Raw genomic sequence first — 27,724 nt, 5'->3', positions numbered from 1 at the left:
CACAGACCACCTGCCTATGTGGAATCTTGGGAAAAACCCCAGACATTTGTTTCACTATGCTTTGCAGCTAGCAAATAGGCATGTGACCTAAGCTGAGACTTAGATGCACTTGTCCTGTACTTTGAATTAGAAGCTAGTAACACAAAGAAGTAGGGACTACAGAGCTTCTATTGTAGTTGGAAGCAGTTGCAAGAGCTGCAGCAGGATTGAATTTTAATGCCAGTGATGCCAGGGGGTGGTGTTCACTGTCCAGGAGTGGAACTGGTGCAGTCAGTGGTGTTTAGTATTCACCAGTGCTGGCAGTGGTGTCCTTAGGAGACTAATTATGGCTTGATTTTGACTATGATGCCACAGCTCCCTAGACTTCCTTGTTCTTGCCAGGTGCCAAACGTGCTTCCTCAGCTTTGTTGACATGTTTGTTGGTTACCTGATTTTCTTTTAATAAATTTATTTTCTGTTTAAATTAACCAAAGGACCTTTCAATTTCTTGTAACTTAAGAATCCTAACTGATGCAGTTTTCTTTTCTAGTGCAGGTAATTGAGAGTGACTATATTTGGTAAAACATTTAGACACATAGTACTATTTAGTAGCATTGGTTGCCTTAATAATAATTTAAAATGTTCTTTTTATGAAATTGCCTTTGACTTATACGTTAGGATCTTTTTTCACTTTCACTGTTGTCTAGTATTAGTAGGCTAATCTAGCAATTGGTCTTGAAATCCTAATTAATTTTTTCTTAGGCACATAGGAATAGGTATTATGGAGTACATAGAATTTGGTGAGAGCCATAAGAGTGTCCTGGATAATGGAAAATCAGCCTGGAGTAAAATCACTTGATTTATACATATATGAAGACTGTATTTAGGCTTTGGCTAGTCCCTAATTCTATTGATCTTTATAATGTGGGAACTTCTTATAGAATTGATTTTTCTTCCTACTGTCTCTGTAATCTGGATTGTTTAATACTGCTGGCTCTGTCATACTTCTTATATTTCGGAACTTTGAAAAGTCACTTTGCTTTCTCTTTTTTTGAGGAAGATTAGCTCTGAGCTAACTGCTGCCAATCCTCCTCTTTTTGCTGAGGAAGACTGGCCCTGAGCTAACATCTGTGCACATCTTCCTCTACTTTATACGTGGGACGCCTACCACGGCATGGCTTGCCAGGCGGTTCCATGTCCACCCCTGGGATCTGAACTGGCGAAACCCAGGCCGCCAAAGCGGAATATGCACACTTAACTGCTGCACCACCGGTCCAGCCCCCACTTTGCTTTCTTTGCCTTAAGTTTTAAAGTGATGGAGAATAAACTAATCTCTAATGTCCTCTCTAGCCTTAGCATTTGATGGGTCAATGAAATGTGATTTATTTTCTTTTTCTTTTCTAAAGTTTGAATGCCAGCAGTGCACTTATGCTGCGTGGATCTGGACAGATCGAATTCTTTGCTCAGTGAACTCAAAATGGTCAATTAAGACATAGCTATTGGGAAGTATGTTAAAGTACAAGTTCAGTAAGTACCAAAGTCTGGGGGTATTCAGTAACTGTCATTCATGTAGTTTATGAAAATCATTTGGAAAATGAACAGCTTTGTATATTCACAGTTGAAATTCTTGGAAGACAGTATAATATCTGGTTGAAAACTTCAAAACCAGAATGCTTAGGTTTCAGTCTGGCTCTACCATTTATTAGCAGTGTGACCTTGGGCAAGTTACTTAACCTCTCTGCATCTTAGTTTCTTCATCAGTAAAATGGGGATAAAAATAGAACCTACCTTACAGAGTTCCTGTGAAGATTAAATGAGTTTGTACATGTAAAGTATCTGAAGTGTCTAGAAAGGTGCAAGACATATGGTACTCATCATTAGCAATTATTATTTTCATGTTATTATATAATCTCATGTAGCTAAAATACATTTTGTCATTTTACTTATAATTCTTGTACAAATCTTGAATTTGAGATCATAGTTTCATGTATATCCAAAAGATTTATTGTGCATATCTGCTTATTTTGTCATGAATGTTTTATAGCATTCTACTATTATTAATAGAGCAAATAATTTATAACCATTAAATATTGCACTATCATGGGATTCGTTGCAGTGTTTGGCACAGAGATCATAGGTGTGAAGCACATCCATAAAAGCTAGCTGTGTTTTAAAGAAGTTATGAGATTTCAAGTATGCATAGCTGATATAGTAATGTAACTGAATTGCTCTAATAATAAACTTAACATTTCTTTCAATCCTATATAGATTTTGGTCCTTTCTCTACTTCCTGTTGATAGAAGTAGAATATTGAAATACAAGGAAAATTAAAATGGCAGCATTGACCAAGAATATTGCTATCATATGAGAATGTTTCAGTGGTACCTCCTTGCCAATGCATTGATTTCTCTTTGCTTATCTTGATTTTATAATTCAGATGTATTTTATGCTTCATTATTAATGATAGGTGTAGAGCCTTTCTTATTAGTTCTTGGATTTTCTATCTAAGAAAATTTTGTGAAACAGTATATACTATAACATTTGAGAACATTTTCATAGTTTCTTTTCATAAAATAGCATAATTATCACTATACTTTTAGATTTTAATTCCAAATCTTTAATTCAACTAAAATGACATCATTTTATTTTATTTATGTATTTATTTTGGTGAGGAAAATTGGCCCTGAGCTAATATCTGGTTCCCATCTTCCTCTTTTTGCTTGAGGAACATTGTCCCTGAGCTAACATCTGTGCCAATCTTCCTCTATTTTGTATGTGGGATACTGCCACAGCATGGCATGATGAGCAGTGTGTAGGGCCGTGCCTGGGATCTGAACCCAGGAACCCTGGGCCACCAAGGTGGAGCATGTGAACTTAACCAGTTTGCCACCAGGCTGGCTCAACAATCATTTTAGAGACCATTTCTTTAATCATTGTGTTTTTTATCCTGTTTCCTTTTTCAGGACCAGGGTTCTGATCAAGCAGGAAAGGAGAAAGCAAAAGGTAAAGAGAATATGTTTATTTGTGTTAGCTTTATGAAAAAAGTGATCTTCTGAAGCATTTTTCCAAGGGTAATAACTAAGTGAAATTGGAAGACTCTCTTCCTTTAGTCTTCTCAACCTTGTAGATAGGTTGATAACCAACCATTTTGCTTAGGCAGAGACTTAAGGACCTTGTTGATTCTTGTTGTCATTCTAGTTCCAAGATGTATCCCAAGTCTGATAACTTCTCACTACCTATACTATTAGCACCCTGATTCAAATCATCATCATTTATTGCCTAGAGTAGTATAATGGCCTTATAACCTACCACCTTTTTTTTGTTTTTTAATTACATTGATCATTACACAGTAAAGTTGAGCATGTATGTACATTACAGCTCAGCAGTATATATCTGAGTGAAACTCTTCCACTTGTGAACTTTGAGACATGTACAAGCTTGTTTGGATATTGTTGTTGTTAAGTAGCAAACAAAAAAAAGAGAGAGAAGGAGGAGAAAGAGAGAAAGAAGGACAGAGGAGGAGGAAGGAAAGGGGACCACCCAAATGTCCATTAGCAGAAAATGGTTAAGCAAATAGTGGCATATCCAAGTAATGATGGAGCAGTGAAAATGTTTCAACTACGTGTAATTAGTGTGGATGAATCTCAAAAACATAAAGTTGGATAAAGAAAGCAACTCACAAAAGAATACAAGCAGTAAGATTCCATGTACGAAAAGTTCCAAAACAGAAAAAATATGTTCGAAGGTAGTAAAATTTAAAGAAAAGCAAGGGAGTGATTATTATGAAAGCAGGATAGTTGTTAACTCAGTGAATTGATACTTCATTGTAAATTTAACTTGTATTTCCTTGATTACTAATGAGACTGACTATCTTGTCATTCAGGTTTCCTCTTTTGTCAGGTACTTTTCCAAGTAGTTTTTTCATTTTTTATTTGAGTTGTTTGTCTTTTTCTTATTGTGTCTATGTATTTAGGAATTATTTGTCAGGTATATTTGTCCTTTGGCTTTTAATTTTAGTTTTTCAATCCTGTCTTTGAAGAAAAGTTCTTAATTTTAATGTAATTGAACTTATCACTGTTTTTCTGCTTTATCTTTTACTCCTTTGTAGTCTGTGACACAGTGGTTAGTATGATCTTTTAAAGACACAAATCAGAATTTATCATTCCCCAGCTTAAAAGCCTCAATTGCTTTTCATTGCTCTTAGAATGAAATCTGATTTTACCAAAGTCTAAAAGAACCAGAAGGATCTGCACCCTGCCTGCCTCTCTGACCTTGTTTCTTACTACTTGTCCTATTCATTTTATTTCAGCCACATGACCTTCTTTCTGCCACTGTTCTTTGTCTGGAATAGTCTCCCTCGAGATATTTGCATGTCTGGCTTGTCAACATTTGAGTCTCAGCTAAAGTATGTCCTCTTAGATTGGCCTTCTCTGATCACTACATCTAAATAGCTCCCTGCCCTCCAAATGCTGTCTCTCCTTTACCCTCTTTAATTTGTCACTCTTTCATAATCCTATATTTTCTTAGAAATTTGTTTATTCTGTCCCCCCATTAAAATATCTTCATGAGAAGAAGGATTTTACCACGTTTGTTCATTTTCTATCTCCTGTGCCTTGAACTGTCTCTAGCAATAACATAGACACTCAATAATAAATAAACTATGAATGAAGGCTGTCCCAAGACTATTTTTAAAAAGTAATCTAACTCTATCTGGATCATTCTTTTGAATATTTATCAGAAAGGGAAAGACACATGGCTCTTCCCAAGGTGTTGATCTCTAATCGTGTCACTTTTCTCTTCTTTGAAAATTTCATACCTTCTTCCTTTACCTCCCCAAACCTCTCTTTCCCAACACTATTCTTTATCACTTCATGCTCGTTAAATGACCTTGTATCATAGTTCAGAGGAAATAGAAGCTATCAGATGAGAATTATCTCAAATTTCTACCACCAGTTCTATAAACGACCTTCCTTCTTCATCCATCTTCTCTTTCCCTCCTCTAACTACAGAAGTAATTCCCTCTGATCAAAGGAAGGTCTCTCTGTCTGTGATCTGGATTCCATTTACTTCCGCTTTCCATTGATATTTACACATACTGAATTTTCTCCTATTAGACAAGTAAAGGTGTCTCTGGGTCCTTTCTCTTTCCTGCTATGCCCTTTCACTCTCATCTCCCATTTGTTCCTTAGTCCACTTCACGGTCAAAATAGTTATATCGTCTATAAGGAGAGACAAGGCTGCTGCATCTAAAGTTTAAAAATCTAGTGAGGGAGATAGAGTTAATCAAGTACAGTAAACTATGGTAAGTGCTATAATAGAGAACATATGTAGTGCTATGGGAAAGTGTAATATAGCAACTGATACAGTCTAGGGGTTAGGGAAGTTTTGAAGGAATCAAAAAATAAAGCAAAATTTGTAGGGCCCCTTTCATGAGGAGAATGTAAGATGATGAAGAAAAAGATGATTTGAATTATCTGTGATAGTTGCTAGTACTGTAATGTCTTCTATCATGTATAGTATATAGGTGGTTTTAGTAAATATCTAAGATGTACATTTACTTAATGACCATGGTATATCAACCAATGCTTTTAAAAGATTTTATTATTCATTCTTAATTTTTAATTGCAACTTTTTCATTATAGAAACTGTGAGAAAACCGATCCATGTGAATATGAATAGAGACATAAAAATGCCCCTGAGAAAACATGATTTAGAACTTCCAATGTCGCCTCATCTTGTCCCGTCTAACCTCTGCATTGATGATATGGAAAACAAGTAGGTTTTAGCTAGGTTGTATATTATTAGGTATTTGAAAGAGTCATTATCAACTCTGTTTTATTCATTGGAAAATGTATAAAGGGATTATCCTAGCTCCAGTTTTTGTTTGTTTGACTGTTAGCAGTATTATTAAACTATTAAGACCTTTGTCAATGAACTAATATCCATGCTAAGTGTTTTTTGGATGCATAGTTTGACTTTCCTTATCATAAAAATCTCTCTCTAGTAATAATGTAATTTTTATAAAACACAGTAATATTATAACCCTGGAATGATTTACTTAAGAGTTCCATATGTTTTCATATTTGTATAGAACAGTATGAATTTTAAATATTTATAAAAGATAATCAATTTTATTGCCACCTATGTGTTTAACTGTTACATTTTCTTTTCATTAGTTTACACTATCAAAGACAAGGCAGCAAGGAAGAACTTGGCCCAGTTAAGGTGAGAGTTAAACAAAAAAATTTTTAAGTTATTTTAACAATTGTGACATGCCACTGTTACCCAACCAGGTTCATTTTTGCCCGCCGCCCAGAAAGCCAAACACTGAGATGACGAGATAGCAGCAGAGAGAGGGTTTACTCACAAGGTAGCCATGTGAGGAAGCGAGCTCATGAGCCTGAAATTTGCTTCCCTGAAAACAGAGACTCAGGGATATATATGGGACGGGGTCAACATGGTCTGAAATGTGGAGAGAGGTGATTGGAGGTGAGGAGAGGTGAGGTAATGATGATCTGCACAAGCGTAGTCAGACTTCATGCCTCTTCATAGGACCCATGTTCACAAAATGGCGACATTGGCATGATGTGAGGGTAGAGTTTTTAGCCTCTTCAAGTTAAAAGGTCACCTGTCGGACATCTCCGTGGGCCCAGTTGATGAGTTGGTGGTCTCAACTGGCCTGAAGTGGACAAGGAGTTCTAATTCCTGAAAAACAGCTCACACACGCATTACCATGGTGATGCAGGCACCAGGAAGATGTTACCTATAGGAGCCTAGCGGGAGTCCGCATATTGCCTAAACAGCACAATTAACAATGAGTGGGTTAAACAGCTAAAAGCTATAATCAGTAATTGCAAAAGGGAAAAAAACTTTTGTTCCTAGCTACTTAATCATCAGTGGCTCACTTTCTGCCAGTTTCACCATCAAGTGATATAAATTTTTTGAGAATCAGAGAAAATTAGTTATCCTTTAAAAAAAATTTTTAGTCTTTAAAATTGTTCTTTTAGAAGTTTTTAATGTAAGAAACCTATACCTTAAGAATATTTTAATGATTGCTTATGAGAAACCCTTTGGAGTTCTGGTAATGTAGACTAGGCCTTTGTGTGCAAAGCATTTGATTCTGCCTGTCACTGAAGAGCTGCAAAGGATAATTCATTTGGGGAGTTCTACTTTGGGTTCATGTGATCATTGAGCGATTCATGTTTTCAAACGTGGTGACCAGACTATTTCATTTTATATCAAATTGTGATTTTCAATATTCATGTTGATCCCAAGATTATTTTTCTTTCAAAGTATATTTCAGATAATTATTTTTTAGCAAATAAGATTTTAATCAATTAGAAAACACATAGATTGTGATTAAAGCTTGAAATGTGAAAGTCCAATGCCATATTATTAATTATTCTTTCCTTTGAATAGCCAAAGTTAAGCTACGTCAGAAAGATAATGGCAGTGATACTAAAATCTCTTGGAAATCTTTCACCTGAATTGTAGATAAATGAAACTTAGATTTCCTGTCATTAGGAAACGACATGTAGGAATGGAGCTTGAGGGTAGAGGGGACCATCGGTGAGAAAGGCAGATGGAAAGGAGCTCTTAAGTATAATCTTAGTTGATAACCTCTCTTGTCTTAGTAAGGACTGTCAGTTACTGATGACTTGCCTTTACTTGGGACTTTTTCTCTAACTCGTGACCTTTTTCACTTTTATTTTAACTTTCCTCATCTCTAGTTTATATATTTTGGCAAATCACATGATTGTGTCTTCTTTCCTATAGTCCTCACAAGTCATGGACTCATATACAATGTTCGAACCTCAATTGAGCAGAATAGAAAACTGCAGCTTCACACCACCATCTTTGTCAGCAGAATTAGCTTCTAACAGAGATATTACAAGACAAAATTTTATTCCCAGAATAGTGCCTAGTCCTCAGAAAGTTGCATATGAAAAAAGCAGAATGAACAGGTACCTTTCTTTTTTTAAATAAAAGTCTTTATTGAGTTAGATAGGTTACAATCTTGTGAAATTTCATTTGTACATTATTGTTTGTCAGTTGTGTTGTAGGTGCACCCCTTCACCCTTTGTGCCCACCCCCCACCCCATCTTTCCCCTGGTAGCCACTAATCTGTTCTCTTTGTCTACATTTTTAAATTCCTCATATGAGTGGAGTCATACAGAAATTGTCCTCCTCTATCTGGCTTATTTCACTTAACATAATTCCCTCAAGGTCCATCCATGTTGTTGCAAATGGGACGATTTTGTTCTTTTCTATGGCTGAGTAGTATTCCATTGTATATATATATACCACATCTTCTTTATCCAGTCATCTGTTGGTGGGCACTTAGGTTGCTTCCATGTCTTGGCTATTGTAAATAATGCTGCAGTGGACATTGGGGTGCATGGGACTTTTGGAATTGCTGACTTCAAGCTCTTTGGATAGATACCCAGTAGTGGGATGGCTGAGTCATAAGGTGTTTCTATTTTTAATTTTTTGAGGAATATCCGTACTGTTTTCCATAGTGGCTGCACCAGTTTGCATTCCCACCAGCAGTGTATGAGGGTTCCTTTTTCTCCACAACCTCTCCAACATTTGTTACTATTTGTTTTAGTTATTTGTGTCATTCTAATGGGTGTAAGGTGATAGCTTAGTGTAGTTTTGATTTGCATTTCCCTGATGATCAGCGATGATGAACTTCTTTTCATGTGCCTATTTGGCCATCCGTATATCTTCTTTGGAGAAATGTCTGTTCATGTCTCCTGCCCATTTTTTGATCGAGTTGTTTGATTTTTTTGTTGTTGAGTTGTGTGAGTTCTTTATATATTATGGATATTAAGCCTTTGTCAGATATACGACTTGCAAATATTTTTTCCCAGTTAGTGGGTTGGTTGTTTGTGAACAGGTCCCTTTCAATCACTAGTTCTTAGCATTTTATATTTTTGTGATATGCTCTTTTTTTCTTTTTATAGATTGAAAAAATATTAGTTGTGGCTTGCTACAGATATAGCCAAATTAGGAGAGAAATTAAGTATAATAATTCTTCTTAGGTCAAAAACTTAATTCTCTGGGCTGTAGAAGATTATGAATCCCAAAACTGGAATGTTCTTTAAAAGTCTTTGAAATCACCATCTTTTTATAAAATTATTGATAGTAAAATTGACCATAGTTCAATGTGTTATGTAATACTTGATTGTAATCACAGTAAAGGAGTAGTTGGTGATGTCATGATGGCCCAGTATACATGATATGGAAAGGATCCTGTGAATAGCAGTACATAATCTTAGTGATGTCATAGTAATCTGTTAAAGTATAAGTTGTGATGGCTTGATTCTGTCTATGATTTGAAAGATAGCTGGTTATATGCACTTCCATCCAAGACTATGCACATATGTGTATATAGATAGAGATATTTAGTGCTAAAACATTCAATCGTTGTAGTCTCTAAAGTTAAAATTATAAAAACATCCAAATTTTTGAAGTTTGAAATATATGTGCCATAGAACATACCAAGAAATGATCTTTTACTAAGTTTACATAGAGTTAAAAAATATAAAATTATTAAAGGTTACTATACTAATATATAATGGTAGTGAGTAAAATGGTTATGTAAACACTCTGTCTTGTTAACAAGGTTAACAAGAATATTTAGTTTTGAATCTCTCCCATTTTTAGCATGAGGTGGTTTTATGTCATATTTGTGTATTATTTCTAAATTAATTTATAATTAGCAAATTTATAATTTATAAATTATAGTTATATATTACAGTATTATAGTTATATACAATATGTAATGATATTCAATTTTATTGAAGTATGTTTTCTGCTTTTCAGAGAAGGGAAAATGAAGTATTGTGCTAGGCTTATTAATTTAAGGACCCAATAATTTTTTGTTGTTGCTTTGGTGAGGAAGATTGGCCCTGAGCCAACATCTGTTGCCAGTCTTCCTCTTTTTGTTTGAGGAATATTGTTGCTGAGCTAACACCTGTGGCCCTCTTCCTCCATTTTGTATATGGGTTGCTGCCACAGCATGGTTTGTTGAGTGGTATGTAGGTCTGTGCCCAGGATCTGAACCAGTGAACCCTGGGCCGCCGAAGCATAGTGTGGGAACTTAACCACTATGCCACTGGGCTGGCCCCCCAATAATTTTCGAGTGATGCAATGAAAAACATTCAGTTACCCGTTCCATTTGTATTTTATAAGACTAAAACTTGCATCCTACATCAGCTTTAACTCATCCTTGCTTTGTTAAATAGTTTATAGGATAGAGAATGAGACCCTGTGTAATCTATACTTGAATAATCTTCTACTTAGAGACTGCAGGTTAGTGATTATCTCCAAAGGGGTAAATAATGTTGTACTTCATATGGCAGAAGAGAGAAAAGAGAAGCTAACGTCCCTGGTAAGGTGTGGTGTCACATTGTGAAGTATTAGGGAATTTATTTATTTGGATATATATTTGGAGAGATTTCAGGAAAATTAAAATGAGACTATAAATTACATAAGAAAATGAGTTGAAAAACAGGTTAGAATAAAAAGTGGTCTGGGGCTTACTAGTCCCTGGAGAAGTAGTATTGAGCCAATATATAATATTCTCTTCTGTTTTGATTTGTTTGTGTGTTTCTCGCTTCAAGGGATGACATTGTCCCTGCACCATTGACACTGTCTCTCTGAGGCTGAGATGAGATGTGTTATCAGACTTTATTTTCAGCTTTTGTTGATTTTAGACCTTTTTTTAAAAAAAGACTTTTAGTATCTCTTTTTGCCTGCACGTCTTTTTTTTTCTGACTCTTTCTGTCATTGCTTGTCTTTGGACGTCTCGTTTCTGTGTTTCATGGCTTATACATAAAATATACTACAGATATGAATTATTATTGCTGGATAGATTAGTGTTGGGCCATTATAATATCTTTATATGGCACCTTCCTCATTAACAAATGGGTTATCACATCTGCTTTTCACAAGAGTCTTTCCCTACTTTCCCCGTTTTGCACTCAGTGGTAGCGATATTCAGAAAGATTAAAGTAGCAGAGGCTGGCCCTGTGGCCGAGTGGTTAAGTTCATGCACTCCACTACGGCGGCCCAGGGTTTTGCCGGTTCGAATCCTGGACGTGGACATGGCACAGCTCGTCAGGCCATGCTAAGTCGGTGTCCCACATGCCACAACTAGAAGGACCCACAACTAAAAATACACAACTATGTACCGGGAGGTTTTGGGGAGAAAGAAGAAAGATAAAATCTTTTTTTAAAAAAAAGATTAAAGTAGCAGTCTAAAATTACTTAGTAAATGGAGGAACTGAGATAAGTACAGTTGTTTCCTTGGGAGAAATCATTATTTTCTGTCAGCGATATTTAACTTTTATTTACTCAAGATCTTGGTGTTCCGGGTCTTTTTTTTTTAATCTTTTTTTACCTCTGAGAAAATGGTTAGCTCACCATAGATCAACCCTGTTATTTTAGCAGTCATTCAAATACTGACACTGCTTTCATTATTAGAACAGTATTTATTTTGTTTTCAATAAGGACGCTCTTTCTTTTAGACTAAAAAGTACATTTTTAAACTATAGATGTCTACTTAAATGAGGTTTTACGGTAAATTATTTAAATTGTATATATGTACATTTACCCTTTTGGCAGGTTCTTCCTTTTTTTTTTAGCTCAGTAATGTTAATTATTCTAATTCAGTGATTTCCAAATTAAACAAAAATCAAGATGCTTTCAGTCCATCATATAAAACAGCACAATTTGGAACATTATTTGAAAGATTAAACAGGTAAGCAAAGATGTTGAAGGAAATAAAGAACCTGTAGCATGCTTTCTTTGAGTTATTAATTTGATTTTACTGGACAGAAGTATTTTTAGTTAGAAACGTAAACAGACCTAAGTAAAACTTCTAAGGAAAAAAAAACACTGTAAGTAAAATGTAGCATTTAATTAAAGTAGTTATAAGTAACGATTTTCTGATGTACATATCTACCTTTCATTTATTTATTTTAAAAAATATTTTGGGCCAAGGTGTTTTGCATCTGTTTTATAATCCCTGTTTTATGAATTACTACTTTCTTTTTCTTTATCATAAACATAATAATTTTTTTTTCATATTTATGGTAGTTGATCAGTGCCCCATTTTTATTTTCTAGGTGTCCGTATTTAAAATCTGGTTCGTTGTTTTAAAAGACATTAAACTTGTAAAACCAGTTTGAATCACTCTTGGTAATCATAGTGAGAAACTTTGACTCTGTAATTCTGTCTCAGTCTTCCTCATTTCAGTAAATGGCACCACTATTCACTCACTTGCTTAAGCTAAAAAAAAGTTGTACCTGATTCCTTCCTTTCCTTCAGCTCCCAATATCTGTTTCACAAAGTATTGTCAATTCTGTATTCTAATAAACTTTAAAGTTATCTACTCATGTCTACATCTCTACAGGTTCCATTTCAGTCTAAGCCACCACTGCCTCTTGCCTAGAATTCTAATAGCCATATAACAGTTCTTTTTGTTTCCTCTTTGTCCTTAGGTCTATTTTTTTTCACACTTTATTAATGTATAATCAACATACCATAAACTGAACTTATCTAAAATGTGCACTTTGGTAAGTTGTGACATATGTCAAAAATAATGACCATTCATCATCCCCAGTAGTTTCTTTGGGCACCTTTGTAATCCCTTCCTCTGGCTACTTTACATCCCTTACTCCCATCCCAAGGCAACTGCTGATCTGCTTTCTATCACTGTTGATTAGTTTGTATTTTCTAGAATTTTATATAAATTGCATTAATACAGTATGTTTTCCTTGTTTTGGTCTAGCTTCTTTGACCTAGCATAATTTGAGATTCATCTATGTCGTTGGTTGTGTATATCAATGGTTCATTCCTTTTTATTGCTGAGTAGTATTCCATTGTATGGCCATAGCACAGTTTATTCATCTGTTGATGACCATTTGGCTTTTTTCTCCAAGTTTTGGCTATTCCAAATAAAGCTGCTATGAAAGTTCATATAGAAGTCTTTGTTTAGACATATGCTTTCATTTCTCTTGGGGAAATATCTATGAATGGCTGGGTCCTATGGTAGGTATATGACTAAATTTTTAAGAAACTGGCAAACTGTTTTCTAAAGTGATTTGTACCATTTTACATCGCATCAGCAGTGTATGAAAGTTCCAGTTGCAGCATACCTTTGACAACACTTGGTAAAGTCAGTCTTTTAAAGTATATGCCATTCTAGTCAATATGTAATAGTATCTTACTTTGGTTTTAATTTTGCATTTCCCTAATGACTAATGATGTTGGCATCTTTTCATGTGCTTATCAGCCATTTGTGTATCTTTGGTGAAATGCTTACCTTTTTCCTTTCCTTAGTGGTGTCTTTTTGAAGTAAAAAAGGTTTTAATTTTGATGAAATACAGTTTATTAATTTTTTCATTTAGAAATTGTTTGTGTGTTGTCATAGCTAACAAGTCTTTGACTAAGCCAGGGCCATGAAGATTTTTTCCTATGTTTTTTTCTGTCTTGTAGTTTTAGATCTTACATTTAGGTCTATGATCTGTTTTGAGTTAACTCTTATGTATTGTGTGAGGTAAGGGTCTAAATTCACCATTTGCATTTGTGGAAAGGAAAGAATATCTTTTCCCCACTGAATTGCTTTGGCACCTTTGTTGAAAATCGATTGACCAAAAATGTAAGTTGTTTTTCTTTTCCCCCAGGAATCTCAGTTCTGTTCCATCGGTTAATTATGTCTATCTTTATGTCAGCGCCACACTGCCCTGATTACTATAGCTTTACTGTATGTTTTGAAATTGAGAACTGTATTAGTCTTCCAGTTTGTTGTTCTTTTTTGAAAATGTTTTGGCTTTTCTTAGTCCTTTGCATTTCCATATAAATTTTAGCATCAACTTGTCAGTTTCTGGAAATAAAAAAAGCCTACTTGGATTTTGATAGGGATTGTATTGAATCTGTAGATCAATTTGGGGAAAATTGCCATCTTAACAATAGTGATTTTTCCAATCCATGAACATGAAATGTTTCTCCTATTCATTTTTTTTTTTGAATGTCGTAACAGCTTTATTCATAGTAGTCCCAAATTTGAACTAACCTGGATGTCCATTAAGAATAGAATATTATGGGGCTGGCCTGGTGGCATAGTGGTTAAGTTTGCATGCTCCACTTCGGTGGCCTAGGGTTTGCAAGTTTGGATCCCAGGTGCAGACCTAGCACCACTTGTCAAGCCGCACTGTGGTGGCATCCCACATAAAATAGAGGAAGATTGACATAGAGGTTAGCTCAGTGACAATCTTCCTCAAGCAAAAAGAGGAAGATAGGCAACAGATGTTAGCTCAGGGCCAGTCTCCCTCACACACACACAAAAGAATAGAATATTATATAATATTCATGCAGTGAAATAATACACAGAAATGAAAAAAAATAAACTGCTGATACATGCAGTAACAAGCATCTCCATGGAAGAATCTCAACACAAAAAGAGGACCATTGTGTAATTCCATTTATGTGGCGTTCAGAACCTGGCTGAATTAATGAATGGTGATAGCACTCAGAATGGTGGTTACTGTTGGGAGGTGTGGACTTGGAGGGGCATGAGAGAACCTTCCAGTGTGTTTGAAGAGTTTTATTTTTCCAGATGTATTGAGATATAATTGACAAATAAAAATTGTATATATTTAAGATGTTCAAGATGATGATTTGCTATACATATACATTGTGAAATGATTACCACAGTCAAGCTAATTAACACATTCATCACCTCAAATAGTTACCATTTTTGGGTATGTGATCAGACCACTTAAGATCTGTTCTATTAACAAATATGCAATTTACAAGTATACAATATAGTATTATTAACTATAGTCATCATCTTGTACATTAGATCCCCATAACTTACTCATCTTATAACTGGAAGTTTGTACCCTTTGACTAATATCTCATTTCCCCTACTCCCCAGCATCTGGCAGCCACCATTCTATTCTCTGCTTCGAGTGTGACGTTTTAGATTCCATGTATGGGTGAAATCATATAGTATTTGTCTTTCTGTGTCTGACTTATTTCACTTAGCATAATGTTCTCCCTCTTCATCTATGTTGTCACAAATGGCAAGATTTCCTTTTTTATGGCTGAACCATATTACATTGTGTTTGATCTTCTTTAATTTCTCTGAGTAATGTATTTTTTTTTTTAAAGATTGGTACCTGAGCTAACAACTGTTGCCAATCCTTTTTTTTTTTGTCCTACTTTTTCTCCGCAAATCCCCCCAGTACACAGCTATGTATTCTAGTTGTGGGTCCTTCTACTTGTAGCATGTGGGATACTGCCTCACTGTGGCCTGATGAGTGGTGCCATGTCCGCGTCCAGGATCCGAACCGGCAAAACCTTGGGCCGCTGAAGTGGAGCGTGTGAACTTAACCACTTGGCCACTGGGCTGGCCCCTCAGTAATGTATTGTAGTTTTCAATATATAAGCAGTGTGCTGCTTTTGTTAAATTTATTTCTAAGTATCTTATTCTTTTTATGCTGTTGTGAATTGAATTATTTTCTTAATTTCATTTTTGGATTGTTCATTGCTAGTGTATAGAAATACAATTAATTTTTGTATATTGATCTTGTATCCTTCAACTTTGCTGAGATCATTATTAGTTCTAGTAGTATTTTTGTGGATTCTTTAGGAGTTTCACCATACTGGATTATGTTGTCTATAAATAAAGGTGTTTTTATCTCTCCTTTTTCAATCTGGTTGCCTTTTACTTGTTTTTCTTGCCTGAGTGACTACAACCTCTAGTACAGTGTTGAATAGCAGTGACAAGAGTGGACATGCTTGCATTTTTCCCACTCTTAGGGAAAAAGCATTTAGCCTTCACTATTAACTATGATATTAGCTGTAGGTTTTTTTGTAGGTGCCCTTTATCAGGTTGAGGAAAGTCCCTTCTATTCCTAGTTCATTGAACGTTTTTACCATGGATTTTGTCAAATGCTCTTTCTGTGTCCCTTGAGATTATCATCTAGTTTTTTCCTTTATTCTATTAACATGTAATATATTACCGTATTTTGAAGTATTAAACTACCTTGCACTCCTGGGTTAAAAGCTGCTTGGTCATTATATATAAACCTCTTCATGTAATGCTGGATTTGGTTTGCTAATATTTTGTTTATGATTTTTGCATCCATATTCATTAGGAAAATTGGTCTGAATTTTTCTTTTCTTCTTATGTTTTTTGTCTGGCTTTCATATCAGAATAATACTGGCCTCATATAATAAAGTGTAAAGTGTTTGCTCTATTTAATAGAAGAATTTGTGGATTCTTTAGATGTTTTTGCATCAGGGCTATTCTTAGTGGGAAGGCTTTTTACTAATTTTTTTTACTTGTGTAAAGATCTATTCAGATTTTCTAATTTCTTCTTGAATCAGTTGTAGTAATATGTGTTTTTCTAGGAATTAATCCGCTTCATCTAAGTTGTATGATTTGTTAGCATAAGGTGATTTATAGTATTCCCTTGAAATCCTTTCAGTTTCTGTTAGGTTGGTGTTGATGTCCCTTTTTGAGTTCTACGTCTGTGTCTTTTCTCCTTTTTTTCTTGGTCAGTGTAGCTGAAGATTTGCTAATTTTATTGGTCTTTTTAAAGAACTAAGTTTAGGGTTTTATCAGTTTTCTCTATTTTTCTGTTTTTCATTCCATTGATCTCTGCCCTAATGTTTATGATTTCCTTTTTCTGCTTGCTTTTGGCTTAGTTTGCCTGTCTTTTTTTAGTTTCTTAAAGTGCAAGCTTAACTTACTGATTTGATATATTTCTTCTCTCCTAATACAGGCATTAAAAGGTATAAATTTCCCTCTAAGCAGTGCTTAGAGGCCAACCAATGATTAGTTGGAGGTTGTGTTTAAGTACCTTCAGCTAACAAGGCTTCCCCCCTTGCACAAGACCTTACACTCAGCCAGGGATGAGTAGATACCTGTAGCTCTTTCTGGTCTCTCCTGAGTCTGCACTCAGCCTTACACATGTATGCAACCTTCCAGACCACCAGGAGGGTCTGGGAGTTTATCAAAGCCTCTTGTACCTTTTTGTTTTCTGGATCTCTCTATGAAATTTCTGGATGGTTTTTGCTTGCTCCAAATATCTCAGCCTCAGGCAGCTGCAATTTTGGGCTTCTTTGATAGTTTGCCACCAAGACAATGATTATTTTTGACAAATTCCCTGGGCATGAGTCTCCCACCTTCCCGACCCTCTCCAGACAAGCTCAGCCTTGGTAGGCTACCAGCCATGGAGTTGGGGGTGGAGGGATGGTGGCAGCCTAAGGCTAAAACTCCACAGGCTCCCACTGGTTCTACTAAGGTTGAGTAGTTTTTCTTGAAGTACTGCTTCACAGTTTATTGGATGCCATTGGTCACTCCCCATATTTGAAATGATTTTTTTGGTGAGTGTTATCTGGTTCTGTTACTGCTTTTAGGGGACAAGATTTGCCAGGTTTCTCAGTCTCTCATTCCAGAAGTCTGGCCCCACAATTGATTAATTTTGAATGTTAAACCACCCTTGTATTCCTGAGATAAACCCTACTTGGTCACAATGTGCTAACCTTGTTATGCATTCATTGGATTTGATTTGCCAAAATTTTGTTAGGGATTTTTACATTAGTCTTCATGAGGGAGATTACTTTCTAGTAATATCTTGTAATATCTTAGTCTGGTTTTGATATCAGCCTAATGTTGGTGTCATAGAATGAGTTGAGAAGTATTCTCTCCTGTGTAATTTTCTGAAAGAGTTTGTGTAGGATTGGTACATTTCTTCCTTAAATGTCTGGTAGAGTTCATCAGTGAAGTCAGTTGGTACGAAGTTCTTTTTGTGGGAAGGTTTTTTTTTACTATAATTTCCACTTTTTACTAGATAGAAGGCTAGTTGGATTATTATTTTTTTAGTGAGCTTTGGTAGTTTGTGTCATACAAAAAATGTATCCATTTTATCTATGTTGTAAAATTTATTGACTTAAAGTTATTCATAATATCTCCTTATTATGCGTATGAAATCTTTAACTTCTGTAGTGATGTCTTTTCTCCCATTACTAATATGGGTAAGTTGTTTCTTCTTCCCTTTTTCCCAGTGATTACTCTGATTAGAGACTTGCCAATTTTATTTATTTTCTCAAAGAATCATCTTTCAGTTTCACGTATTTCTTACTTTTGTTTTTATTTCATTGAATTCTGCTCTTATCTTTATTTCCTTTTGTCTGTTTACTTTGGATTTAATTTACTCCTTTTTTCCTGATTTCTTAAGGTGAAAGCTGAGGTCATTGACTTGAGACTATTTTTCTTTTCTAATGCACGTGTTTAGTGCTGTAAATTTTCCATAACTGCTGCTTTGCTGCATCCTACAAATTTTGATATGTTTTGTTTTATTTTCATTCAGTTAAAAAACTTTCTAATTTTCCTTTTGATTTCTTCTTCACTCCATGAGATATTTAGAAATTTGTTATTTGGTTCCTAAAATTCCCAAGACTTTTCTGTTATCTTTCTAAATTAATTCCATTGTGGACAGGGAACATCCTTTGTGTGATTTGAATCCTTTCAAATTTATTGAGACTTGTATTATGGTTGTGAATATAGTTTACATTTAGTGCAACAATTGATATATGATTGGATTTGTCTGTTCTCTTGCTATTTGTTTTTTATTTCTCCCATATAATCTTTGTTCCCTTTCCCTCTTTTCTGCCTTTATTTGATTTTAGTCTTTTTTATGACTTAATTTATCCTTTTGTTGGCTTGTTATCTATAACTCTGTTTTGTTTTTCAGTGGTTTCTTTAGAATTTATTGTATATATTTTAATTTATCACAGACTATATTCTAGTTATGTTATACTACTTCAAGTATTATGTAAGAACCCTGTAATGGTATGCTTCCGTTTCTCCCCTCTGGCCTTTGTGGTGTTGTATTCATACATTCACTTATATAGATGTTATAAATCCAATAATATATTATTGTTCTTTTTTCTTTAAAGAGAGTTAAAAATTAAGAAAATATGTTTTTTATACTTAAGCACAAATTTATCATTTTTGGTGGTCTTTGTTATTTTGTGTAGATCTAGATTTCCGTGTGGTGATATTTTCCTTATGTTTGAAAGACTTTTGTTAACATTTCTTATAGTGTGGGGCTGCTAGTAATTAATTCTTTCAGCTTCTGTGTATTTGTAAGTTTTTATTCTTTTCTTTTTGAAAGATATCTTTTGCATTGTTTCCTACTAGAAGTTGCTGTCATTCTTATCTTAATATCTATATATCTAATACATAATTTTTCTCTGTTTCTAAGATTTTTCTATCATAGATTCTCCATGGTGGATTTTCTATCATAGATTTCTATCCATTGATTAGGATGTTCCTTTTCTTTTTATTTCTTGTTTTTGAGCTGCATTGAGCATCTTGGATCTGTGAACTTAGTTTTTATCGAATGTGGAAAATTCAGCCATTGATTTTTTTGGATATTTTTTATTCCTCTCCTCTCTTCTTTGGGGACCTTAATAACATGTAAGTTAGTCCATTTGAAGTTGTGTCACAGTTTATTGATGCTCTGTTTATTTATTTTCATCTTTTTTTCTCTCATTGTTTCATTTTATATAGATTATATTGCTTTTTCTTCAGATTCTCTAGTTGTATCTTCTTTGGTGTCTAATCTCTATGTAAATCTATTCAGTATATTTTTTATCTCTAGAAGTTTGTTTTAACTCTTCTTTATATCTTCCATGTTTCTATTCAACATCCTCAGTCTTTCGTCTATCTTTTTGGACGTAGGGAATATAGTTCTGATAACTCTTTTAATGTCCTTGTCTACGAATTCTATCATTTGTGTCATTTCTTGGTCTATTTCTAATAATTGATTTTTCTCTTCATTATGGGTTGTAACTTTCTACTTTTTTGCATTCCTGAAAATTTTTTTTTAGATTGTATACATTATGAATTTCATCTTTTTGCTCTGGACATTTTTGTATTCCTATAAATTTTCCTAAGGTTTTTCTGGGATTTTAGTTGCTTGGAAATAGTATGATCTTATTAAGGCTTGCTTTAAACTTTGTTAAACAGGACCAGATACACCTTCACTCTGTGGCTAATTTTGCCCCCTGCTAAGGCAATATCCTTCTTGTATTCTTAGAGTTCCTTTGAATTAAGAGGTTTTCCACTCTAACTGGTGGAAACACAAAATTTTCCCATTTCTGTTTGAGTTCCTGGAATTGTTCAATCTTCTCATCTTGGGTGTTGCTTTTCCCAGCCTTGGGTAATTACTTCATACGCATGTGCTGATCAGTACTTAGCTGAAGATTTGAGAACTTTCTGTAGATCTCTGGAGCCCTCTCTCTTTGAAGCACTCTCCTTCATGGTACTCTGCCCTGCATACTCTGTTCTCTGCAGTCTTCCTGACCTTCCAGTGCTCTTTCCTCAACAAAGGGAATCTGTGGGCTCCAACTGGATTTCCCCTCTCTGTTCTGTGGCTTGGATACTCTCTCCAAGCAATAAGCTAGGAGCAGTCATAGAATTCACCTTACTTGTTTTCTCTCTGTCAGGGATCGTTATCCTATTCTATCCAATGGCCCAAGTCTGAAAGCCATTGTCTCATACAGTTTGTCCAGTTTTATAATTCTGTCAGTCAATGAGGCTAAATCTTGTTTCTCTAACTTCATTTTGGCCAGATGGAAATCAGGATATTCGCATTCACCCAGCAGTCAGACTGATATTTTTTAAGGCAAAAAGCAAGAGAGTTTTACTTTTGTACTTAGCAATTTTCAATATTTCTTATTGCTCTTTTCAAAAATAAAGCTCTACATGATCTGGGCCCTTTTGTACCTTTTAAGCCTTAGGCCGTAAGTTTTCTTTCACTGATTCTATTCTAGCTTTACTCCTCTTCTTTTTGTTTCTCACATGTGCTGCAAATCTTGTATTTGTGTTTATTCCATCCCCCTGCAGTATGCATACTCCTCTCTTTATATGTCTAATCATTCTGTATCTTTAGCTTATTTATCACTTCTTTGCTAGGAACTTTCCTGACCAGCTATCTGAAAAGGACCTCCAACACAAGTTGTTCCATCGTCTGATCTTGTAGCACCTATAAAGCTGCTGTAATTATCTTTTTTATTTGTTTATTTCTTTTATCCATTGTGCTTATTAATGGTTAGTTATCTTATTTATTTGATATTATCTTCCTTCACTAGAATATAAGCTGTATTATCTCCCTACCACATGGCAGGCATACATTAAATATCTGTTTAATGCACATAAAAGCCTTATTTAGATAATAAATTTATCCATATTGTAGTCCATAACTGAATGAACTTTTATCTATAGGAAAAAGTGTTAAAGAAGTTGGATCGATTTATCTTAGTAAGGCTTTTATATTTTTAGCATCATTTCTCTCTGTCATCTTTACAAGTAGCAATCCTTCCCAACATTCAGTCCCCAACTCAAATGCCACGTACTTGATTTTTCTCAAGTAAAAGCATTTCTTTTATTTACTGTCGTAACGCTGTAGAATAGCACTTATCACTTTCTAGTTTTTCTTTCCCCTTCCAGACTATTTCTTGTGAGCAATAACTGTGCATTATACATTTCTCTGTTCTCCAGATCTCTCAGTGAGTGATTCTTCTGAGTCAGAATGCTTAAAATGCTGTTTAAAAATGATTATTTACATTTGTAGTGTGCTTTCTAATTTATGAAGTGCTTTTACATTTATTTTCTCATTTAAAGTAATACAGTTTCTCTGGTGTGAATGGTGTATATTATTGCGTGCTATAGGTTATGCGTTTGATATCACAGAATAACATTATTCTGCTCAAAACACTACTAAGACCCGTATTGAGAAACAGTGTAGGTCTATGAACATTCCTGGACAAAATCTCTCTCTCTCTTTAATGCCAAACTGAATTCTTTTCTCTCTCTGTCCCCAATACGTGGCATAGTGCCTGGAACACGGCAGGTGGACCTGCTCATTAGATGTTTAATGAGTAACTTAAAAAATAAAATTGGAAATCAATCAGTTTTAGCAGTCTATGTTTCTTTTCTAAATTTCTTTGGTACCTCCAATCTCTGGAACAGCCCACCCCTAAGTAAATTTGTGGATAGTCAATGGCAACAAAATCCAGAGTATCTTGATTTTTTTTTGTTAGATTGGCACCTGAGCTAACATCTGTTGCCAATCTTTATTTGGCCAATCTTATATTGGCTAACATCTGTTGCCAATCTTTATTTATTTCTGTTTTTCTGCTTACCCCCAAGATCCCCCAGTACATAGTTGTATATTCTGGTTTTAGGTCCTTCTGCTTCTGCTATATGGGACGCCATGTCAGCATGGCTTAATGAGCAGTGTGCTAGGTCCGCACCCAGGATCTGAACTGGCGAAACCCTGGGCTTCCGAAGTGGAACGTGTGAACTTAACCTCTCTGCCACAGGGCCAGCCCCAGAATATCTTGATTTTTAATTATTTCGTGTAATAGCTTTGATTCTTTTATACAAGTTGGACATAACTTAGAATTATGTTTTATACATTAGAAGGGAACTTATAAGTTATCTAGGCTAACCTTTTCATCTAATTCATCTTATCTCTTGGCTTTATTACATATATATGCATTTGTATCTGTATTGCTCTCCCTTGGGAACTTCAGAGTTGTTTTTATATCCTTGTTAGGTTGAGAGATATCTGTTATAGTGTTCTGATAACTCTGATTTGATGTTTTAACACTGGGGATAATTTTTCCCTGCAGTGTGTTCAAAATATCTTTCTCTGATTAAACAGAGCAGCAGTTACATGCAGTGGTTGTCTAGGGTATTCACTAGACCTTATTACAGAAGACATGATATAGGTCGGTCATATTTTGTTAATATAACAGTGAATTGAACCACATCATACTTCATTTCAACACATTTTTTTTGTGTTGAAATACAAAACTAAGTGTAGATTATTTTCATACTCACTGAGGCACATTAGACAAATTTCCACCCAAAACAATATTATTTATTCAAATAAAAAACTGAAAACATAGTCCAGGTAAATGTTAGTAGCTACTCAGTATGTTCTCTAAGAGTTTAACTTTAAGTTTCTAAATGAAAATTTCCTATGCTTTTCTTGTTAAATATGTTTTTATTTATCTCAAAGTCCAGGAAATCGGAATTTCCTTACTGAAAGACCTGATATAGTTACAGGTGAAGATTGTGGAACCATGGATGAGAGAAGACAGTCAGACTTCATTATTGAAAAATAGTCAGTACAACATATTTTGGAAGAAAATAGGAAAGAGGTTTCAAATTTTCTTGAAGATGCGAACCAGCCAACACCCAGCCTTCTGTCAGAGAATTGTGACTCTTTTATTAGTGAAAATGTGATCAATTTATTAAACATAGATCGGTGGAGTATAAAGAAAACCTTTGACAAGTGTGGTTTTGACAGTATGGGAGATATTTGTGCAGTCACTAGTTCTGATAAAAGCCATTCCACTGAGAGATGCATTAGAAGTATTTTTACAAATCCAGAGTTGACTTTTAGTAATTCTACTTTTAATAAAACAAGTTACCCAGAAAAGTGTCAGCCAAACAAGAACTATCAGAAAGAGTATAACGATCATGAAAGAAATAATCTTAGTACATCTTTTGAGAAGGATAGTTTCCCAGCCAGCTCTGAAAAAAAAGGTTGGTGTTATACACGAGAAGGGTAATAATCTATTGGTCTTTTTGTTTTTAGTACATATTTATATATAATATAGATATGTGTGTGTGTGTGTGTGTGTGTGTGTGTGTGTATTTGGAGGAGTATAAAATTGAAAATAGAGTGACATTCTATTATGTGACATTGTGTGGACCAGTGATTTCGTTCCATATGGGTCATGCTAATAAGCTTCCAATTTAAAAAAAAGAACTAGTCTGTGCTAGAGTTTTAGTTCAATGCATATTTTTATTTTTAAAGGAAAATTTGAAAGTGATTACCAAGAGAAGGCACCACAGAAGACAATCCAGATATATCCAATGAACCGTTTGTAAGTTTTCAGGTAAATCTGGGGAATGCAATTCAGCATCTAGTATAATGCATATTGAAGGGTTGAATTGATGCAATGTGAGGTAGGGGTGTTGCTGTCTCAGAGTGGGCAGACTGGCCTCTACAAAGGCTTACCAGTTGTCAGAATCTTAGTAATATCACCCTAGTTGAGAGTATGGTGCTCGTATTTGCCAGCACAAAGCCGTCATCTTATCTGAATCTTAGTGTTAATTAGATTTGAGAAGACTGACTTATGTGTTCAAGAAACTTACACACTCACCAGAATGTCAATTTATTAATTTACAGTAAGAAATAGAAGGGTTACTTATATAGGAATGTTTACTGGCATGATAAGCATGTTTTCTAATTCTTGGCAGCTCTCCATGGGAAGGTGGCTTGGTTAGTATAGAATCAGAACAAGGGAGTAATAGAATTCAGATGCTAATGGCATAAGCAAACATATCAAGAGTTTATGGGACTGCAGTTATACTTAATTAAAGAAAACTTGTAGTTTTGGAATAGTCCTAACTTTCTTGGTAATAATTGTGGTTTAGTCAAATCTGGGTAATTAACAATCATGAATTAGAATAGGTTTTTATTGTAGAAGTACTTTCTTATGGAAATATTTAAAATATCTATTTGTAAAAAGAATACCTATATGCCATTTTTATGGGATTGGCACAACAAATAAAACATTCACAACTTATTTAATAAAGTAAAAAAATTAGGTTCTTTGCTGTCAAACTTCCAGGTATTCAGAAACTTATGAATGAAAACTAGCATGTTAGACCTTGAATTTTAAAATGTACTTTATGAAAGTGATTTTAGAACATGGTTCTCAAAGCTGGGTGCAGAACTGAATCACTCAAGGGGGTGATTTTAAAATACAAAATACCAAGTTTGACCCACACCCTTAGGATGGAGCTTATGTATTTTTTAAAAAGCTTCCCTTATAATTCTGATCTGTAGCCAACTTTGGGAACCATGATTTAGAACAATAATTTTCAGAGAGAATAAATCAAACTTTAATACCATCTTATTTGTGACCCTAGGGGTAATGTCCCTTTGAAAGAATTGCCTTTTAAGCAGTCGTGGAACTTTGGACTTGGTGAGGTAAAGTACATTTTACATTATCTTTCCAATTAAGTCAGTTGATAATTCATGTCATATTTTAGTATTTGCAGTGTACTTTCATTTAAGGTTAGCTTTTATTGAAAAATTTCTTTTTAGGCTACTTTTCTTACTCTGGGGAAATTATAGTTTAGGTCTAGAAATAAAATTATTGCCTTTTCAGAAACTATAATGTGTTTATTTGAGAAAAACCAATCTAGATGCATTTATTTCTTTATTTCTTTAAATTTTTATTTTTTTCAGATGTACATCGTATTTCGAATTCTGTGTACATTACATCATGTTCACCACCCGAACACTAATTATAGTGCATCCCCTCGCATGTGAGCCTAATCACCCCTTTTGTCCTCCTGCCTCCCCCAGTGGTAACCACCAGTCCAATCTCCAATGCTATGTGTTTTTTTTTTCTTTTTGTCGTTTTTAATCTTCTACTTATGAGTGAGATCGTATGGTATTTGACTTTCTCCCTCTGACTTATTTCACTCAGCATAATACCCTCAAGGTCCATCCATATTGTCACAAATGGCCAGATTTCGTCATTTCTTATGGCTGAGTAGTAGTCTATCGTGTATAAATACAACATCTTCTTTATCCATTCGTCCCTTGATGGGCACCTAGGTGGCTTCCAAGTCTTGGCTATTGTGTATAATGCCGCAATGAACATAGGGGTGCAAGGATCTTTATGCCTTTGTGTTTTCAAGTTCTTTGGATAAATACCCAGCAGTGGAATAGCTAGATCGTATGGTAGATCTATCCTTAATTTTCTGAGGATACTCCATCCTGCTTTCCATAGTGGCTGCACCAGCTTGCACTGCCACCAGCAGTGAACAAGGGTTCCCTTCTCTCCACACCCTTTCCAACATTCGTTGTTTCCTGTGTTGTTATTTATAGCCATTCTGACCGGAGTGAGGTGATACCTCATTGTAGTTTTGATTTGCATTTCCCTGATAGCTAATGATGTTGAGCATCTTTTCATATGCCTGTTGGCCATCTGGATATCTTTGGAGAAATCTCTGTTCAGATCTTTTGCCCATTTTCTAATTGGATTGTTGGTTTTTTTGTTGTTGATCTATATAAGTTCTTTGTATATTTTGGATATTAACCCCTTATTTGATATATGGTTTGCAAATAGCTTCTCCCAACTGTTAGGTTCTCTTTTCGTTTTGTTGATGGTTTCCTTTGCTGTGCAGAAGCTTTTTAGTTTGATGTACTCCCATTTGTTCATTTTTTCTTTTGTTTCCCTTGCCCGGTCAGACATGGGACTTGAAAATATGCTGCTCAGACCAATGTCATAGAGCATACTGCCTATGTTTTCTTCTAGAAGTCTCATGGTTTCGGGTCTTACATTCAAGTCTTTAATCCATTTTGAGTTGATTTTTGTGCATGGTGTAAGGGAATGGTGTACTTTCATTCTTTTGCATGTGGCTGTCCAGTTTTCCCAACACCATTTATTGAAGAGACTCTCCTTTCTCCATCGTATGCTCTTGGCTCCCTTGTCGAATATTAGCTGTCCATAAACGTGTGGGTTTACTTCTGGGCTCTCAATTTTGTTCCATTGATCTGTGTGTCTGTTTTTGTGCCAGTACCATGCTGTTTTGGTTACTATGGCTTTGTAGTACAATTTGAAATCAGGGAGTGTGATACCTCCAGCTTTGTTCTTTTTTCTCAGGAATCCTTTGGCTATTCGGGGTCTTTTGTTGTTCCATATAACTTGTAGGATTCTTTGTTCTATTTTCGTAAAAAATGTTGTTGGAACTTTGATAGGGATTGTGTTGAATCTATAGATTGCTTTAGGAAGTATGGACATTTTAACGATGTTAATTCTTCCAATCCAAGAGCACGGAATATCTTTCAACAATGTTTTATAGTTTTCGGTGTAGAGATCTTTCACCTCTTTGGTTAAGTTTATTCATAGGTGTTTTATTCTTTTTGTTGCAATTGTAAATGGGATTGTATTCTTAATTTCTCTTTTTGCTACTTTGTTGTTAGTGTATAAAAACACAACTGAGTTTTGTACATTGATTTTGTATCCCGCAACTTGACTATATTCCTTTATTATTTCTGAAAGTTTTTTAGTGGACTCTTTAGGGTTTTCTAGATATAAAATCATGTCGTCTGCAAAGAGTGACAGTTTCACTTCTTCTTTTCCAATGTGGATCCCTTGTATTTCTTTTTCTTGCCTGATTGCTCTGGCTAGGACTTCCAATACTATGTTAAATAAGAGTGGTGACAGCGGGTATCCTTGTCTGGTTCCTGTTCTTAGAGGGATAGCTTTCAGTTTTTCTCCATTGAAAATGATATTTGCTGTGGGTTTGTCATATATGGCCTTTATTATGTTGAGGTATTCTATACCAATTTTATTTAGAGTTTTTATTATAAATGGATGCTGTATCTTGTCAAATGCTTTGTCTGCATCTGTTGAGATGATCATGTGATTTTTATTCTTCATTTTGTTAATGTGGTGTATCACGTTGTTAGATTTGCAGATGTTAAACCATCCCTGCATCCCCGGAATGAAACCCACTTAATCATGATGTATGATCTTTTTAATGTATCATTGTATTCGATTTGCTAGTATTTTGTTGAGGATTTTCGCGTCGATGGTCATCAGTGATATTGGCCTG

The 27,724-nt window shown here is 34.9% G+C and overlaps 1 pseudogene; it reads left to right on the top strand.

Moving 5' to 3' along the window:
- LOC123276148 (regulator of DNA class I crossover intermediates 1-like) overlaps positions 1–27,724 on the top strand; it is a 60,892-nt pseudogene that overhangs the window by 13,856 nt on the left and 19,312 nt on the right.

The sequence above is a fragment of the Equus asinus genome, chromosome 3 (assembly GCF_041296235.1).
Source record: "Equus asinus isolate D_3611 breed Donkey chromosome 3, EquAss-T2T_v2, whole genome shotgun sequence".
NCBI classification, from domain to species: domain Eukaryota; kingdom Metazoa; phylum Chordata; class Mammalia; order Perissodactyla; family Equidae; genus Equus; species Equus asinus.
This window is presented reverse-complemented; position numbering and strand designations above follow the sequence as displayed.